Consider the following 18,031-nt stretch of genomic DNA (forward strand, 5'->3'; position numbering starts at 1 on the left):
TCTTCACTGTGTCCTTGTCAGCCGAAGACATAGAGACAACCATAAAAGTCCGTTTTTAATGCTTATTCCTCCACATAAGATCCGGAGAAGCAGGAACGACCGCCCGACAATTTAGGCGTGCGTGGGACGTGGAACAAACCCCAATCTTCCTCTAACTGGCCACGCGTGCCTCAAATGCGAACCGCCAGGGGCATCTACGTAATAGCACAGTGCCGCCTCTGAGTCTATAAATTCACACTTACCGCGGTCATTATCTCCTTCTTCCACCCTCGCACGAACCCTAGCGCCACCGCTAGCACTCGACGACGCCGGAGACGAAGCGCTTCACTGCCGCAACCTCTCCAACGCCGTCCTCACGCCGACCGCGGACATCGTCCTCTCCGCCGTCGCCATAGGTGTTTTCCGTCGCCAAGTTAGGGCACGGAGGACTGAACTGCTCGGCATCAACTTCCTTCCGTCTAGCAGTTCCAGTGTGGTAAATAAAACTTCTTTTTACAGCCTCTTTTGATCTCTTGGATCTGTCACTTTCTACCATAAGAAGTTTCTCTTCACACCAGTTAGATCTCTCGCTGCATCTCATAACATGCCTAGTATATTCACTTGTGCTTCATAAAGCAGTTAGATTCCTCACTTGTACTGATCTATGGGTTCGTACAAATCTGGAACCAACTTCTTATCTATAAGTGAATGTCTTTGCACAATGAGGTCAATGTCTTCTAAACCGATTTATCTTCAAAATCTTCTGAGAATGCATATGACCTCTTCCCCTTCCCTCGCACCTTAATGCTGTCACAGGTACATGTCCGTGGGAGAATCCTTTGGATCTCATAGTCTGCATTCATTTGCAGAGTACTTGCAGCATCACATCAACTCTCCTGAAGCCAGTTCTTGTTGGTCAAGCAAAAGGAAGCCTTTGAAGCCTTTGAACATCTTGAAGCCTTTCAAGTTAAGATTCATGGCTTCAGAAACAGCAGCAAGGAAGGGAGGCAGACAGCGACGTGGTGGAACGTCCAAAGATCTGTCTGATGAATTGGCAGAGATGTACAAAACTGATCCTGAAGAAAGCTATGGTCAGCGCAAGACACGAATCCAATGGATTCGAAGATATTGGGCAGAGCAATGGTTTCAATACCGCTTCGTCACTCAGGAATATGCGGAGAAGTGCGCCATCAAGAGATCGTGGGGAGACGTATTATACAAAAATCTCGTACCCAGGTCCAGAGACGAAGACATTGCTCAAGGCTTCTATCCATGCATGGTGAGAGGACCACAGCCAGCTGAAGCACATCCGTCATCACTTCTCTGGTGTCGCGATGACAATATGTTCAAGCCCAACTTCCAATTTGCTCAGAACTCTTCAAAGCAAAACAAGAAGAAATTTGGGCTTGACTTCAACCCTGGTCCCTCCTCACCAAGGGCAGATGGCACACGCGACGCCGATCCCAATATCATCGGGCCGTATGCCAATCTTGCAGGCCTCATCACCCGCATCCTAGTCCAAGGGACTGCCGTGAATGACCCTCCAGCAGATACTGAGTCTGATGATGCCCCTGCTGCGCCGAAGCCAAAGCAGAAGAAGCCAAAAGCTTCAAAGCCAGTCGCTTCTCCCAAAATCTCAAGAGCGAAGCCATTGGCAACTGCACCTCCTGAAGCCAGTGTGCAGTCTGAAGATTTATCACGAGTCTACAAGCCCCTAGAAGCCAAGAAGCCTCAGCCACACACAGGCAAAGAGCTCACAGCTGCTGCCATTCTGCGCTGCGAAACTCTTGATCTCTCAAGCGATGAAGATCTTGGAGATGACGCTCTTGAGCAGCTCATCAAGAGCAAGGAGGAGGCTGAAATCTTCAACAATCTGCCTCTGTTTGATGTCGCCATCATCCACAATTTCATCGATGAATGGTTTGCCTCACCAGACATCAGCTACGACGATCTGCAGCTGCCCATAGGCCTCAGCGTTGCCTTTCAAGGCGCAATTGCTTTAGAACTTGCAATAGCCCAACGCATTGTAGAACTGAAGCAGAAAATTGATTATGAAAAGGCTCAGTTCAAGAAGCACGTGGCCAAGCTCAGCGTGCAAGAAGTGAAAGACTTCAAGATCATGTTGCACGAGCTGAAAGAGAACTTTCTGAAGACGCGTGCCGAAGCTCAAGGCTCGCGAGAGCGCATGAAGACTCTGGCTGATCGCTGCGTGTAGGCCTACAATGAGGCCGAGAAGCGCAAGGCACTTGGGCATCCCGGCATTGACCCCAGGATGGCCTCGAAGAAGAAAAAGAAGCCTGCTGTGCCTGAACCAGAGGCGCCAAGGTCAGAAACTGCTCCGATTGTCTTCCCCACTGCAATGACTGGCTCGAAGCCAAAGAGTCGATCAACCGCCTCACAGCTCAAGAAGACACGGACTGCAGAGGCTGAAGCTAGGAAGAGGAAACATTCTGAAGCCTCTCCTTCTGACCCCACCATCAAGAAGCGCAAGACTAAGAAATCTCGGGCTGCTCCCACAGAGCCCTTGATAGTTGAACCCCTCTCCGTCCGCTATCCTGACGCAGATCGTCAGTTGACTGTGCATGAGCCTGCCTTCACAGAGGCTCCGCACGCTGAAGACATTCCAGCAGCCGACCACAACGCTGCTGAAGACATTGGTCTCCAAGACAATGTACAAGGTGATGCAGCCCTTCCTCAGCTTGAGACAAGCGAACTGATCAGCATTGGTCGTCCATTGACGCCAATCACACAAGATGCATCGTGGGCAGATCGCCCACAGGAGAAAGATAATGAGCCCCAGCCCACTGCAACTCCACCGGCGTCGCCTACATTCCGTAGGCTTCGCAAAGGGCCAAGGGCTCAGGCTGCTGACGACATTCCGGCTGCATCAGCCGAAGAGCATGCAGAAATACCACAAGCTCCAACTCCCCCGCACCAACAAGAAGCAGTTCTCCAGGAGAACGTGCCTGAGTTCGTCCCTCCCACTACACGTGTGGAGGCGGAATTTGTTGAGGCTACCACAAACAACGCCAAAGCAAATGTGGAGCCCTCCCCAACAACAACTTCAGAAGACACTGAAGCTACTGCTCCTGAACCTTCTGTGCCTAAGTCTGCTGCGGGTCCCCAATTCAACTATCATATTGCGCACAGGCCCCAGGTCCAGAAGCCGATCCCACGACTGCCAAGGTTCCCAGGTTCTGCATCAGCTCCTGGCTCCTTCAACATCAACGGCTTCAGGACAGACAACACGTTTTTCAACAGCTCCAAGAACCCTTATTCAAGAGAATGGATTGTATCAGATAGATTCTGGAGCTATCAACAGCGCAGCTATTATTCATGCATCCTATACAACCAAGGCCGCATCTTTCCTCACAAGCGCCTTGAGGTTGAAGCTATTGCTGGTCTGCCTGGTCTGGAAGAAGCATTGGATTGCTTCAAGCAAGTGGGTCTGCTGCCGTTTATCACCGATGAAGAGCACTGGAACGAAGAGCTTCTGCTCCAGTTCTATGCCACCCTGCATATCAAAGGCTATAACAGAGATCCGAAGACATGGGTCCTGGAGTGGATGACCGGCAATGTCCATCATGAAGCCAATGCTTTCGACATAATTGAGCTTACCGGCCTTCCCACTCCTGGCGAATTCTTTGAAGAAGGCTGCCAACTCCATGCTGAAGCAATTGAGAGCATATTTCAGCGTCCTGAGCCAGATATGAGTCAGATGCTCTCAATGATGAAGCCATTGCCTCCTAATGCACCCTATCCAACTAGGTTCTTCGTTGAAGACTTAGGGTACCTGCCCAGAACAATATATCACATCATAAGGCGGACTCTCTGGCCCGTAAAGGGACACTCTCGATATGCAACGATTGAAGGTGCAATGAAGACTCTCATCTTCTGCATTCTTCATGGCAAATGCTTCAACGCACAGGATCTCTTCATCCGTCAACTTGCAGCGTCTGCCTCAGAATTGTTTGGTTTGAAGTTCTATGCTCCTTGGGTTATGAGGCTGATCAAGCTTCACTCTGCAATCTCCTATCAACCCTCAGCCCGCAATCATAGGATATTTTTGCCAGATGTAGACACATCTGCTGAAGCAATATATCCAGAGCCTGCCAAGCAACCATTAAGTCTTCAGAATGCAGAACACCAGAGCTTCACTCAAAATATTGAAGGTGTTGAAGCTCTCTCCCGAGTGTATCCAATGGCTGGCACCACACGTGCCCCTGCATCAACTGAAGCCACTAACAGCACAGCTGCAAAGAGACCCAAGAAGCGCGCTCGTGCACTCAATGACCGAAAGCTTCTTGTGGCTCTTCACCAAAAGCACGATAGGCATCAGGACTGGCTCAAGAGGCAGATGAGAAGCATCATGCAAGACGTCAATCGCATCAGAAATCTGGCAACCAAGAATGCATTTGTCGCACACGAGACCTGTCGCCGCACTTGGAAAGGCCTCACCATGATGTGCACTGAAGCTGACCTGCATGAGGATGGCTTCAAAGAGAGATTCAAATTTGACTCCACGCCTCCAAGAAAAGCTGTGATGCGAAGCACACCATCACTTGAAGAATCAGAGTTCTCTTCTTCTGCTGCCACCATGTCTGCCCGGATTATTGAAGAAGAAGACGACGCGACATCATCTCCACCTGCTTCAACACGCGTCGAATCTGCACCAAGCTCGTCTGCACCGCCACCAAACAACTCCACCGACCCTGCTGTGCCTGGGAACGCGTAGAAACCTCTATGTCCTCAAACCTTTTTGGTCATCACTGACAAAAGGGGGAGAAGCATATGATATTTATAGTCTTCAAGCGGGTCACTATGGGCGGGTGCCTTCATATTTTTGCTTCATATGATATTTATCTTCACATTGAAATTCGCCATCACTTTCTCAGAGATCACGTTGTGAAGGAAGACATTGATATCATACACGTCTGCACTGAAGAGCAATTGGCAGATATCTTCACCAAGCCCTTGGATGAGAAGAGGTTTTGCATGTTACGCTGTGAGCTAAATATCTTGGAATCCTCAAATGTCCTGTGATCAGGCACACATCCTAACACTTATGCATATTGATGTACTAGATGTGCAACACACGAAGTAACGTATATCTTCAATCAATGAAGACATACATTCTAAGTGTGAATACATTAATGTGGAATTTGACTTCGGAGCGCCACGATAATTGTGCGCCGTGTCTGGGTCTAATACTTCCTATACGGTGGGTAACGCCACCACCAAACGTTCCATTCTGAAGTGTTTCACTCATGGAGTTACCTCGCAATGTCTTCACATTTGGTTTGGCTTCAATCTCAATATGTCTTGATGATTATCTTCACTACATTGATTAAATAGATATATATATATGTACTGATGTTCTGTCCTCTACAACATTCACTTATAGCTATGTCTTCTTGGTTGAATCTTTTGAACTAAGTGAATGTGATCGGACCCTAACCTCTCTATGCTTTCTATCTCAAACTCTATCTCTTCAAGTCATATGCATTCTGTTGAAACTGTCGAATGTCTTCACTGTGTCCTTGTCAGCCGAAGACATAGAGACAACCATAAAAGTCCATTTTTAATGCTCATTCCTCCACATAAGATCCGGAGAAGCAGGAACGACCGCCCGACAATTTAGGCGTGCGTGGGACGTGGAACAAACCCCAATCTTCCTCTAACTGGCCACGCGTGCCTCAAATGCGATCCGCCAGGGGCATCTACGTAATAGCACAGTGCCGCCTCTGAGTCTATAAATTCACACTTACCGCGGTCATTATCTCCTTCTTCCACCCTCGCACGAACCCTAGCGCCACCGCTAGCACTCGACGACGCCGGAGACGAAGCGCTTCACTGCCACAACCTCTCCAACGCCGTCCTCACGCCGACCGCGGACATCGTCCTCTCTGCCGTCGCCGTAGGTGTTTTCCGTCGCCAAGTTAGGGCACGGAGGACTGAACTGCTCGGCATCAACTTCCTTCTGTCTAGCAGTTCCAGTGTGGTAAATAAAACTTCTTTTTACAGCCTCTTTTGATCTCTTGGATCTGTCACTTTCTACCATAAGAAGTTTCTCTTCACACCAGTTAGATCTCTCGCTGCATCTCATAACATGCCTAGTATATTCACTTGTGCTTCATAAAGCAGTTAGATTCCTCACTTGTACTGATCTATGGGTTCGTACAAATCTGGAACCAACTTCTTATCTATAAGTGAATGTCTTCGCACAATGAGGTCAATGTCTTCTAAACCGATTTATCTTCAAAATCTTCTGAGAATGCATATGACCTCTTCCCCTTCCCTCGCACCTTAATGCTGTCACAGGTACATGTCCGTGGGAGAATCCTTTGGATCTCATAGTCTGCATTCATTTGCAGAGTACTTGCAGCATCACATCAACTCTCCTGAAGCCAGTTCTTGTTGGTCAAGCAAAAGGAAGCCTTTGAAGCCTTTGAAGCCTTTGAACATCTTGAAGCCTTCCAAGTTAAGATTTGGCTTCAGAAACAGCAGCAAGGAAGGGAGGCAGACAGCGACGTGGTGGAACATCCAAAGATCTGTCTAATGAATTGGCAGAGATGTACAAAACTAATCCTGAAGAAAGCTATGGTCAGCGCAAGACACGAATCCAATGGATTCGAAGATATTGGGCAGAGCAATGGTTTCAATACCGCTTCGTCACTCAGGAATATGCGGAGAAGTGCGCCATCAAGAGACCGTGGGGAGACGTATTGTACAAAAATCTCGTACCCAGGTCCAGAGACGAAGCCATTGCTCAAGGCTTCTATCCATGCATGGTGAGAGGACCACAGCCAGCTGAAGCACATCCGTCATCACTTCTCTGGTGTCGCGATGACAATCTGTTCAAGCGCAACTTCCAATTTGCTCAGAACTCTGCAAAGCAAAACAAGAAGAAATTTGGGCTTGACTTCAACCCTGGTCCCTCCTCACCAAGGGCAGATGGCACACGCGACGCCGATCCCAATATCATCGGGCCGTATGCCAATCTTGCAGGCCTCATCACCCGCATCCTAGTCCAAGGGACTGCCGTGAATGACCCCCCAGCAGATACTGAGTCTGATGATGCCCCTGCTGCGCCGAAGCCAAAGTAGAAGAAGCCAAAAGCTTCAAAGCCAGCCGCTTCTCCTAAAATCTCAAGAGCGAAGCCATTGGCAACTGCACCTCCTGAAGCCAGTGTGCAGTCTGAAGATTTATCACGAGTCTACAAGCCCCTAGAAGCCAAGAAGCCTCAGCCACACACAGGCAAAGAGCTCACAGCTGCTGCCATTCTGCGCTGCGAAACTCTTGATCTCTCAAGCGATGAAGATCTTGGAGATGACGCTCTTGAGCAGCTCATCAAGAGCAAGGAGGAGGCTGAAATCTTCAACAATCTGCCTCTGTTTGATGTCGCCATCATCCACAATTTCATCGATGAATGGTTTGCCTCACCGGACATCAGCTTTGACGATCTGCAGCTGCCCATAGGCCTCAGCGTTGCCTTTCAAGGCGCAATTGCTTCAGAACTTGCAATAGCCCAACGCATTGTAGAACTGAAGCAGAAAATTGATTATGAAAAGGCTCAGTTCAAGAAGCACGTGGCCAAGCTCAGCGTGCAAGAAGTGAAAGACTTCAAGATCATGTTGCACGAGCTGAAAGAGAACTTTCTGAAGACGCGTGCCGAAGCTCAAGGCTCGCGAGAGCGCATGAAGACTCTGGCTGATCGCTGCGTGCAGGCCTACAATGAGGCCGAGAAGAAGAAAAAGAAGCCTGTTGTGCCTGAACCAGAAGCGCCAAGGTCAGAAACTGCTCCGATTGTCTTCCCCACTGCAACGACTGGCTCGAAGCCAAAGAGTCGATCAACCGCCTCAGAGCTCAAGAAGACACGGACTGCAGAGGCTGAAGCTAGGAAGAGGAAACATTCTGAAGCCTCTCCTTCTGACCCCACCATCAAGAAGCGCAAGACCAAGAAATCTCGGGCTGCTCCCACAGAGCCCTTGATAGTTGAACCCCTCTCCGTCCGCTATCCTGACGCAGATCGTCAGTTGACTGTGCATGAGCCTGCCTTCACAGAGGCTCCGCACGCTGAAGACATTCCAACAGCCGACCACAACGCTGCTGAAGACATTGGTCTCCAAGACAATGTACAAGGTGATGCAGCCCTTCCTCAGCTTGAGACAAGCGAACTGATCAGCATTGGTCGTCCATTGACGCCAATCACACAAGATGCATCGTGGGCAGATCGCCCACAGGAGGAAGATAATGAGCCCCAGCCCACTGCAACTCCATCGGCGTTGCCTACATTCCGTAGGCTTCGCAAAGGGCCAAGGGCTCAGGCTGCTGACGACATTCCGGCTGCATCAGCCGAAGAGCATGCAGAAATACCACAAGCTCCAACTCCCCTGCACCAACAAGAAGCAGTTCTCCAGGAGAACGTGCCTGAGTTCGTCCCTCCCACTACACGTGTGGAGGCGGAAAATGTTGAGGCTACCACAAACAACGCCGAAGCAAATGTGGAGCCCTCCCCAACAACAGCTTCAGAAGACACTGAAGCTACTGCTCCCGAACCTTCTGTGCCCGAGTCTGCTGCGGGTCCCCAATTCAACTATCATATTGCGCACAGGCCCCAGGTCCAGAAGCCGATCCCATGACTGCCAAGGTTCCCAGGTTCTGCATCAGCTCCTGGCTCCTTCAACATCAACGGCTTCAGGACAGACAACACGTTTTTCAACAGCTCCAAGAACCCTTATTCAAGGGAACAGATTGTATCAGATAGGTTCTGGAGCTATCAACAGCGCAGCTATTATTCATGCATCCTATACAACCAAGGCCGCATCTTTCCTCACAAGCGCCTTGAGGTTGAAGCTGTTGCTGGTCTGCCTGGTCTGGAAGAAGCATTGGATTGCTTCAAGCAAGTGGGTCTGCTGCCGTTTATCACCGATGAAGAGCACTGGAACGAAGAGCTTCTGCTCCAGTTCTATGCCACCCTGCATATCAAAGGCTATAACAGAGATCCGAAGACATGGGTCCTGGAGTGGATGACCGGCAATGTCCATCATGAAGCCAATGCTTTCGACATAATTGAGCTTATCGGCCTTCCCACTCCTGGCGAATTCTTTGAAGAAGGCTGCCAACTCCATGTTGAAGCAATTGAGAGCATATTTCAGCGATCTGAGCCAGATATGAGTCAGATGCTCTCAATGATGAAGCCATTGCCTCCTAATGCACCCTATCCAACTAGGTTCTTCGTTGAAGACTTAGGGTACCTGCCCAGAACAATATATCACATCATAAGGCGGACTCTCTGGCCCGTAAAGGGACACTCTCGATATGCAACGATTGAAGGTGCAATGAAGACTCTCATCTTCTGCATTCTTCATGGCAAATGCTTCAATGCACAGGATCTCTTCATCCGTCAACTTGCAGCGTCTGCCTCAGAATTGTTTGGATTGAAGTTCTATGCCCCTTGGGTTATGAGGCTGATCAAGCTTCACTCTGCAATCTACTATCAACCCTCAGCCCGCAATCATAGGATATTTTTGCCAGATGTAGACACATCTGCTGAAGCAATATATCCAGAGCCTGCCAAGCAACCATTAAGTCTTCAGAATGCAGAACACCAGAGCTTCACTCAAAATATTGAAGGTGTTGAAGCTCTCTCCCGAGTGTATCCAATGGCTGGCACCACACGTGCCCCTGCATCAACTGAAGCCACTAACAGCACAGCTGCAAAGAGACCCAAGAAGCGCGCTCGTGCATTCAATGACCGAGAGCTTCTTGTGGCTCTTCACCAAAAGCAAGATAGGCATCACGACTGGCTCAAGAGGCAGATGAGAAGCATCATGCAAGACGTCAATCGCATTAGAAATCTGGCAACCAAGAATGCATTTGTCTCACACGAGACCTGTCGCCGCACTTGGAAAGGCCTCACCATGATGTGCACTGAAGCTGACCTGCATGAGGATGGCTTCAAAGAGAGATTCAAATTTGACTCCACGCCTCCAAGAAAAGCTGTGATGCGAAGGACACCATCACTTGAAGAGTCAGAGTTCTCTTCTTCTGCTGCCACCGTGTCTGCCCGGATTATTGAAGAAGAAGACGACGCGACATCATCTCCACCTGCTTCAACACGCGTCGAATCTGCACCAACCTCGTCTGCACCGCCACCAAACAACTCCACCGACCCTGCTGCGCCTGGGAACGCGTAGAAACCTCTATGTCTTCAAACCTTTTTGGTCATCACTGACAAAAGGGGGAGAAGCATATGATGTTTATAGTCTTCAAGCGGGTCACTATAGGCGGGTGCCTTCATATTTTGCTACATTTTGCTTCATGCTTACAACTCCTGTTTTTGCTACATTTGCTTCATTGAGTTGTAACACTTAGCCTTGATGGTCGTCTGCTACCTGTTTGTCACTCCGTTTTGCGAAGATAAATTCCGCATGTGCGACGATAAAATCCACACTCATCTCATTCTGCAGACGTCCATTTTCCATTATGCATGTCATTATCTTCATATACTTTCACATGCACGGTGGATTGTCATCATAAGTTGAAGTGGATCTCCACAAGTACAACCTGCCATGTGCATTTGCATTCAAGAAGCAAATTACTTATATGCACATCTTCAGGGGGAGCCCTTGCAACTTATGAAGACAATTCCTTTACAATTTCACAAATTATGTTCCCCGTTGAAAACTTCAACTAGTTTGTCATCAATCACCAAAAAGGGGGAGATTGTAAGTGCATCTAGTGCCACCCCTAGTTGGTTTTGGAGTATTGACGACAAACCTAGTTGAGGGACTAATGTGTTTGTGAGAAATGCAGGAAAACACAGGTAGAAATCCCTCATTGATTCGGTTTCACTACCAGAGATGACCCCTAAAAATGTACGAAGACATTGAAGACAATGGTGGTTTATGAAGATATTCATATTGAAGACAATGACATGAGAAGACTCCCTATGAAGCTTATGGAACTCGAAGACTTAGATCCTTCGTAGTTTTATTTCTTTCATGTTGTGTCATAGGAACCACCGTACTATTAAGTGGGGTCCAAGAGAACCAGTCAGAATGACTGAAGTGATGCCTAATTTAAATCCTATGTCTTCGAGCGAAGACTATGAGAGCAAATCTTTTCCAGAGTCAGACAAGTCAGCTTTACTTGTACCCCAAGTAAAGTTGCCGTGTGAGTTCAAAATTCGACCGTTGGTACACGTGTCAGTTCCTTAGTGACCCAGGGTCATTTCGGACAAATCAGGTTGGGTTGCTAAGTGGCTATAAATAGCCCACCCCCACAACCAGAAACGGTTGGCTGCTCAGATTTCAGTGCACGGCTTTTGTCGTTTGAGAGCAACCCACCTCGAAGCCTTTGAGAGAAAATTCCTAGCGAGGAGAAAAGCCCTAACCACCCAGAGCCAGAGTAAATTGGGCATCACTTAAGTCTTCGTGTCTGAGTGATCTGAAGACTTATTACACTTGAGGACTGTGCATCCTCCAGACGGTTAGGCGTCGCGTTCAGAGCATCCAAGAGAAATTGTGGATTGCCAGTGAACGAAGTCTGTGATGGTTTGGAAGTCGCCTGAAGACTTACCACGAGTGATTGGACGAGGTCTGTGTGACCTTAGTTCAAGGATAATACGGTGAGGACTGGGTGTCTTGGACTAAGTGTCCTTGACTGGGTGTCCGGGACTGTGTGTCCTTTGGTTTAAATACCTAGCCGCTCCAACCAGACGTACAGTTGTCACAGCAACTGGAACTGGTCCAACAAATCATTGTCTTCAACGTGTCACTGGTTTCATCTTCACTTCCTTTGACTTACTGTTATTCATTGTGATGCCATTGCATGCTTGCTTTATCTTTTATCTTCACAACATGAATGTATGATCTGTTTGGCTTCATAACTTCTTCCTACCTGATCCTTATTACACTGAAGCTGTTTGTCATTGTGCTTTCACTATATTGAATACATGACCATGGCTGCCCTAGTGTAATCTAACTTCCGCTCCTTAGTAATAGGCATAATCTTCACTGTTTGTCTTCATAACTCTCACGTGTTGAAGACTTTCATAAAAATCGCCTATTCACCCCCCCCTCTAGTCGATATAACACACTTTCACCCTTGAAAGAAGTATCATACTTCTCTTGTTGAGGAACAAACTTTGTCTTGGGGTATTGATCTTCTTCCCACTCAACTCCATTGGCATTGAACTTTCGTTCAAAACCAACACCTTGATTCTTCCGGTGCATTCCTTGCTTGCGCACAATTTCCTTGAATTGCTTACTCCCGGCAAGGCTTTTGTACACTCCTTTCTCTATAATTCCCTTCAATAAGCTATTTTCTTGCTCAAGTGTAACTTGGCTAAGAGAATCATTAGTGGAATCAAGAGAACTACTAGAAGCAACAATATTGGATTTAGCATGATCATTGTTACTGCTAGAGGAAGAATCTTTCTTGTTCTTGTTACTAGACTTGACTTGAGGCATGTAAGTGGATAAGAGTAAACGCTTGGCAATGTAAGAAGAACTTTTCTTGCGGAGATCATCATTGATTGCTTTTAAGAACTCATGCTCTTGCTCAAGATTGAGCTTTTCAAAGCGTAATTTCTCATGAGCTCTTAAAAGTTCTCGATGATCTTCGAAGATAGTTTCATGAGCTAACTTAAGAGTGTTTAGTTCTTTAGTTAGAGCCTCAATCTTCTCCTTATCATTGTCATTCGTTTTATCTTGATTAGCATGATTAATTGGCGTTTCATCATAGTATTCATCACTAGAGTTGTCAACAAGCAAATCATCACCTAACAAGTCATCTTCATCACTATTGAAATCAACATACTCGGGGTGTGTTACCTTAGGACCTTTGGCCATGAAGCATGTTCCAATTCCTTCATTTGGTGAGTCAAATATGTCGTAGGAGTTGGTTGACACAAGTGCTAGACCGGCAACACCTTCATCTTGAGTATCTTCGGAGTCGGAGTGATAACTTCTCTCGGAGTGGGTGTTGGAGTCGGAGCTGGATACGCATTCACCAACATGAGCTTGATGTCTTCATTTTGTGTAGCTCCTTGATGATTTTTCCTTCCTTTTCGAATCCTTGCTTCTCCGTGAGTATCTTCGTTCATAACGATCATCTCTACTCCTTCTCTCTCTTGGTGGTGATTCTTTGCTTCTTCTTTTTGGAGAATCTTCTCTTCTCTTGTAGGGAGCCGTACACTCATTGGAATAGTGTCCGGGTCTTCCACAACTGTAGCAGTTTCGCTCTCGACTAGAAGATCTTTTGTCATTGTAGGACCTTGACTTGAAGCTTCTATCTTTGCTTCTACTCTTGTAGAACTTGTTGAAGTTCTTCACCATTAAGCTCAATTCTTCATTGAAGTTTTGTTTCTCACTTGATGATGTAGGGGCTTCACATGAGGCTTTGTAGGCACCACTTGATTTGTTGTGAAGTTCCTCTTTATCCTTAAGTGACATCTCATGAGCAACAATTCTTCCAATCACCTCCGTTGGCTTGAGATCTTTGTAATTGGGCATCATTTGGATCAATGTGCACATGGTATCATATTTTCCATCCAAGGCTCTTAGAATCTTCTTGATGATGAATCTATCGGTCATCTCTTCACTTCCTAAGCCGGCAATCTCATTTGTGATGAGAGCAAGCCTAGAGTACATATCAGCGACACCTTCACCATCCTTCATTTTGAACTTGTCAAGTTGACTTTGAAGCACATCCAACTTGGATTCCTTGACGGAGTCGGTACCTTCGTGCATATCAATCAAAGTGTCCCAAATTTCCTTTGCATTCTCAAGACGGCTGATTTTGTTGAATTCTTCGGGGCACAATCCGTTGAAGAGAATATCACAAGCTTGAGCATTGTATTGCAACATCTTCAACTCATCCACGGTAGCTTCACGGTTTGGTTCTTTCCCATCAAAGAAGTCACCTTGCAAACCAACACACACAATAGCCCAAACGGCGGGGTTATGTCCAAGAATATGCATTTTCATTTTATGCTTCCAACTAGCAAAATTAGTACCATCAAAGTAAGGACCTCTACGGTGATAATTTCCCTCGCTAGACGCCATACTCTCCTAGGTTGTGAAACCAAGGCTATGACCACCAAAAGCTATGGAGATCAAAGCAAATGGAGACCAAAGCTCTGATACCACTTGTAGGATCGAAAGTATGTCTAGAGGGGGGTGATTAGACTACTTGACCAAATAAAAACTTAACCTTTTCCCAATTTTAGTTCTTGGCAGATTTTAGCTATTGTAGGACAAGTCAAGCAATCATCACACAATTCAAGCAAGCATGCAAAGAGTATATTGGCAGTGGAAAGTAAAGCATGCAACTTGCAAGAATGTAAAGGGAAGGGTTTGGAGAATTCAAACACAATTGGAGACATGGATGTTCTTCCCGTGGTTCGGATAGGTGGTGCTATCCTACATCCACCTTGATGGAGACTTCAACCCACGAAGGGTAACGGTTGCGCGAGTCCATGGAGGGCTCCACCCACGAAGGGTAATGGTTGCGCGAGTCCATGGAGGGCTCCACCCACGAAGGTTCCACGAAGAAGCAACCACCCACGAAGGGTCCATGAAGAAGCAACCTTGTCTATCCCACCATGGCCATCGCCCACGAAGGACTTGCCTCACTAGCGGTAGATCTTCACGAAGTAGGCGATCTCCTTGCCCTTACAAACTCCTTGGTTCAACTCAACAATCTTGTCGGAGGTTCCCAAGTGACACCTAGCCAATCTAGGAGACACCACTCTCCAAGAAGTAACAAATGGTGTGTTGGTGATGAACTCCTTGCTCTTGTGCTTCAAATGATAGTCTCCCCAACACTCAACTCTCTCTCATAGGATTTGGATTTTGTGGAAAGAAGATTTGAGTGGAAAGCAACTTGGGGAAGGCTAGAGATCAAGATTCATATGGTAGGAATGGAATATCTTGGTCTCAACACATGAGTAGGTGGTTCTCTCTCAGAACATATGAGTTGGAATTGTGTATGTGTTCTGATGGCTCTCTCCACGAATGAAGAGGAGGTGGAGGGGTATATATAGCCTCCACACAAAATCCAACCGTTACACACAGTTTTCCAATCTCGATGGGACCGAATCAACAAACTCGGTCGAACCGAAAAGGTAAACCTAGTGACCGTTAGAGATTTTCGGTGGGACTGACATGCAACTCGGTAGGACCGATATGGTTAGGGTTTGGGCATAACGTAATCTCGGTGAGACCAATTACACAAACTCGGTGAGACCGAGTTTGGTAATAAGCTAACCAGAGAGTTGGTCAGGCAAACTTGGTGGGACCGATTTGCTCTTTCGGTGAGACCGAATAGTTACAAAAAGGAAACAAAGAGTTTACACTGCAATCTCGGTGGGACCGATTCGCTCTTTCGGTGAGACCGAAAAGTTACGAAAGGGAAACAAAGAGTTTGCAATCCCATCTCGGTGAGACCGAGATCCCTATCGGTAGAACCGAATTGCTAGGGTTTGGCAGTGGCTTATGACAAGTGAAACTCGGTGGCGCCGGATAGAAAGAATCGGTAGGACCGAGTTTGGCTTAGGGTTTAGGTCATATGTGGATATGGGAAAGTAGTTGAGGGTTTTGGAGCATATCACTAAGCACATGAAGCAAGAGGCTCATTAAGCAACACCTCATCCCTCCTTGATAGTATTGGCTTTTCCTATGGACTCAATGTGATCTTGGATCACTAAAATGTAAAATGAAGAGTCTTGAGCTTTTGAGCTTGAGCCAATCCTTTGTCCTTAGCATTTTGAGGGTTCCACTTTCACATCCATGCCATGCCAATCATTGAGCTTTCCTGAAATAGTCATCTTGGAATAGCATTAGCTCAATGAGCTATATGTTGTTATGAATTACCAAAACCACCTCGGGATAGTTGCACTTTCAGCGGCCCCCTCGGAAATCATGGAAAACCAGCAGCTTGATGCGCGACCGGATGCATTCTATGGTGCCAGATTCGTGCCATGACTTCAAGTTCAGCTTGCCAGTGGATTGGTCGGTTTTTCCAGACTGAAAATTCAACCAGTCAAATGTACATGCAGTTCATCAGCTATTGATAGCAAGTAGCAATATGGCACAGTTCAAAATATGATGCTAGTACATGATGCTGCAAATGGAGGCCAATGGAAGCATTAGGGGCCTCACCTTGATGTGGAGCGTCTCAACATTCGGAAAGCATCTGAGGACATCAGGAATCATCTTGGCATCATTGCGGACTTCGAAACGCACCTCCAAAGCCAGGATTCCCACACTTGGCACCATGGTGCTCGGACTCACCCCTGTCCCAGCCTGCAATTGCAATTACAAATTTACAATGCACCCAATTAAGAGAAGAAAGATCACACATTTGCATTGATCGCCTAGGAATTTACGTTGAACCTTGAACGAAAGGGAGATGAGGCACCTTGATGATGGTGTTGCCGACCTCTAGGATGTGCCTTTGGTCCAGCTCCAAGTATCCCAACAAGTGCAGCTTGGGGGCATGGCCAATCTTCACCTTGGTGCAGGTGCCATTAGGGGTACAACCTTCGGACTGGATGAGCCGCTCAAGGCGTGGGGCGTTCACCACGAAGATTTCTTCAAGGAAGCACACGATGATCTGCACGCACCGGAGGCTTTGGCTGACAAGGCGGAGGCAAAGCCTGAAGAGATTCCCTTCGAGACAGAGCATCTCCAGCACGGGGCTCCTGTCGAGGACGAAGTCCAAGTCCCTGCTCTCCATGATGACATTGCAGAGCCCGAGCTCACAGAGGTTGCGGAAACAGGTGGCGCTCGGGAGGCCGGCCGTCTCAGGGAACTTCCAGGGGCCGAGGTAGAGGCGGGTGAGGGTGGCCATGCCTAAGAAAGTGTCAGGGAGAGTGACGTCGAGCGGCCACCGGCGGTTGACGAGGACGAGTTCCTGGATACCCTTGTCGGCGAGGATCTGGAGCCAGCCCGTGAGCAGGGCAGGGAACTCGTCCATGTAGCAGCCGTTGAGGTGGACGCATCGGACGGGGCCCAGGTGCGTGGCGAGGACGTTGGACACGGCGGAGGTGGCGGGGAAGAGGTCGGCGTTGACGAGGACGAGTGGGGCGGAGCGCCAGACCCCGCACCAGCGGCGGGAGAGCGCGGAGGTGCGGGCGGCGTCCTTTACGGGGAGGCGGGAGACGATGTTGTGCAGGAGCGTGTCGGGGAGGCGGCTGACGCGGTCGACATCGTCGTGGGGGGGAAGGGCGAAGAGCGGCGGCGGAGACGGGCGGGTCGGGGAGGGCATAGTGGGCAGGCAAGTAGGTGCGGTGGAAGAGCTGATGCATCCAGTCCTCGCTGCCCAGGTACTCGCCCACTAGCTTGACCAAAGGCATGAAAAGGGGACTCGAGGTGAAGTACTCCATTTCCGCCGCCGCCGCCGGAAGCCGCGGTGGGGACGAGGGCTTTGAGCGCTGTGTCTGTGGATGGAGCAAGAACGGCCGAAGGAAAGGGAAAATAGAATGCTCCTGAGCTTTTTTATTTTTTGGGATGGAACCGGGCCGATCTCCTATGATACCAATTCGGAAAAAATCAAACATAAATGATTCAAAAAAATCGTGAAAATTTTGTGAATGCTCACAATACATGTGTCTTTTTTTGCAGGTGAAAAGAGATTTCTCATTACTCACGGAGGCTTCTCAGCCAGAGCCAAGCTTACAATGAGGTCTAATCCCGAGTGCAACTAAACAGTGGTGCGGGAAGTGCTCCTACCATACTTGGCGAGCTCATAACTAACTTTGTTCTGTGAACGACAACAAAGATTAAAAGAGATCTCTCTCCCCTCTGTCGCTACTAGTCTCTTAATGTCCTCGACAACGATGCGATGGACCGACCGGTCCTGTCCTTGCGCTGTGATCATGGACACCGCCTCCGCACAATCAAGTGAGTCGGGGAAAGATCAAGCATAAGTGAGTCGGGGAAGGATTAAGCATAAGTGAGTTGGGGATGTGGATTTTATCCCCAAATTCACTATTCCTTGGGGAAGAGCTAATCTTCGTTCGAGCAGTGCCAGAGCCAAAGCT

At 48.0% G+C, this 18,031-nt stretch overlaps 1 pseudogene; it reads right to left on the reverse strand.

Moving 5' to 3' along the window:
- LOC125554657 (F-box/FBD/LRR-repeat protein At5g22660-like) overlaps window positions 1–17,374 on the reverse strand; it is a 31,783-nt pseudogene extending 14,409 nt beyond the window's left edge.
- Between the last annotated feature and the right edge of the window lie 657 nt (window positions 17,375–18,031).

This window comes from Triticum urartu, chromosome 4A (genome assembly GCF_056163025.1).
Source record: "Triticum urartu cultivar PI428250 chromosome 4A, HENAU_Tu73, whole genome shotgun sequence".
In the NCBI taxonomy this organism is placed as follows: Eukaryota; Viridiplantae; Streptophyta; class Magnoliopsida; order Poales; family Poaceae; genus Triticum; species Triticum urartu.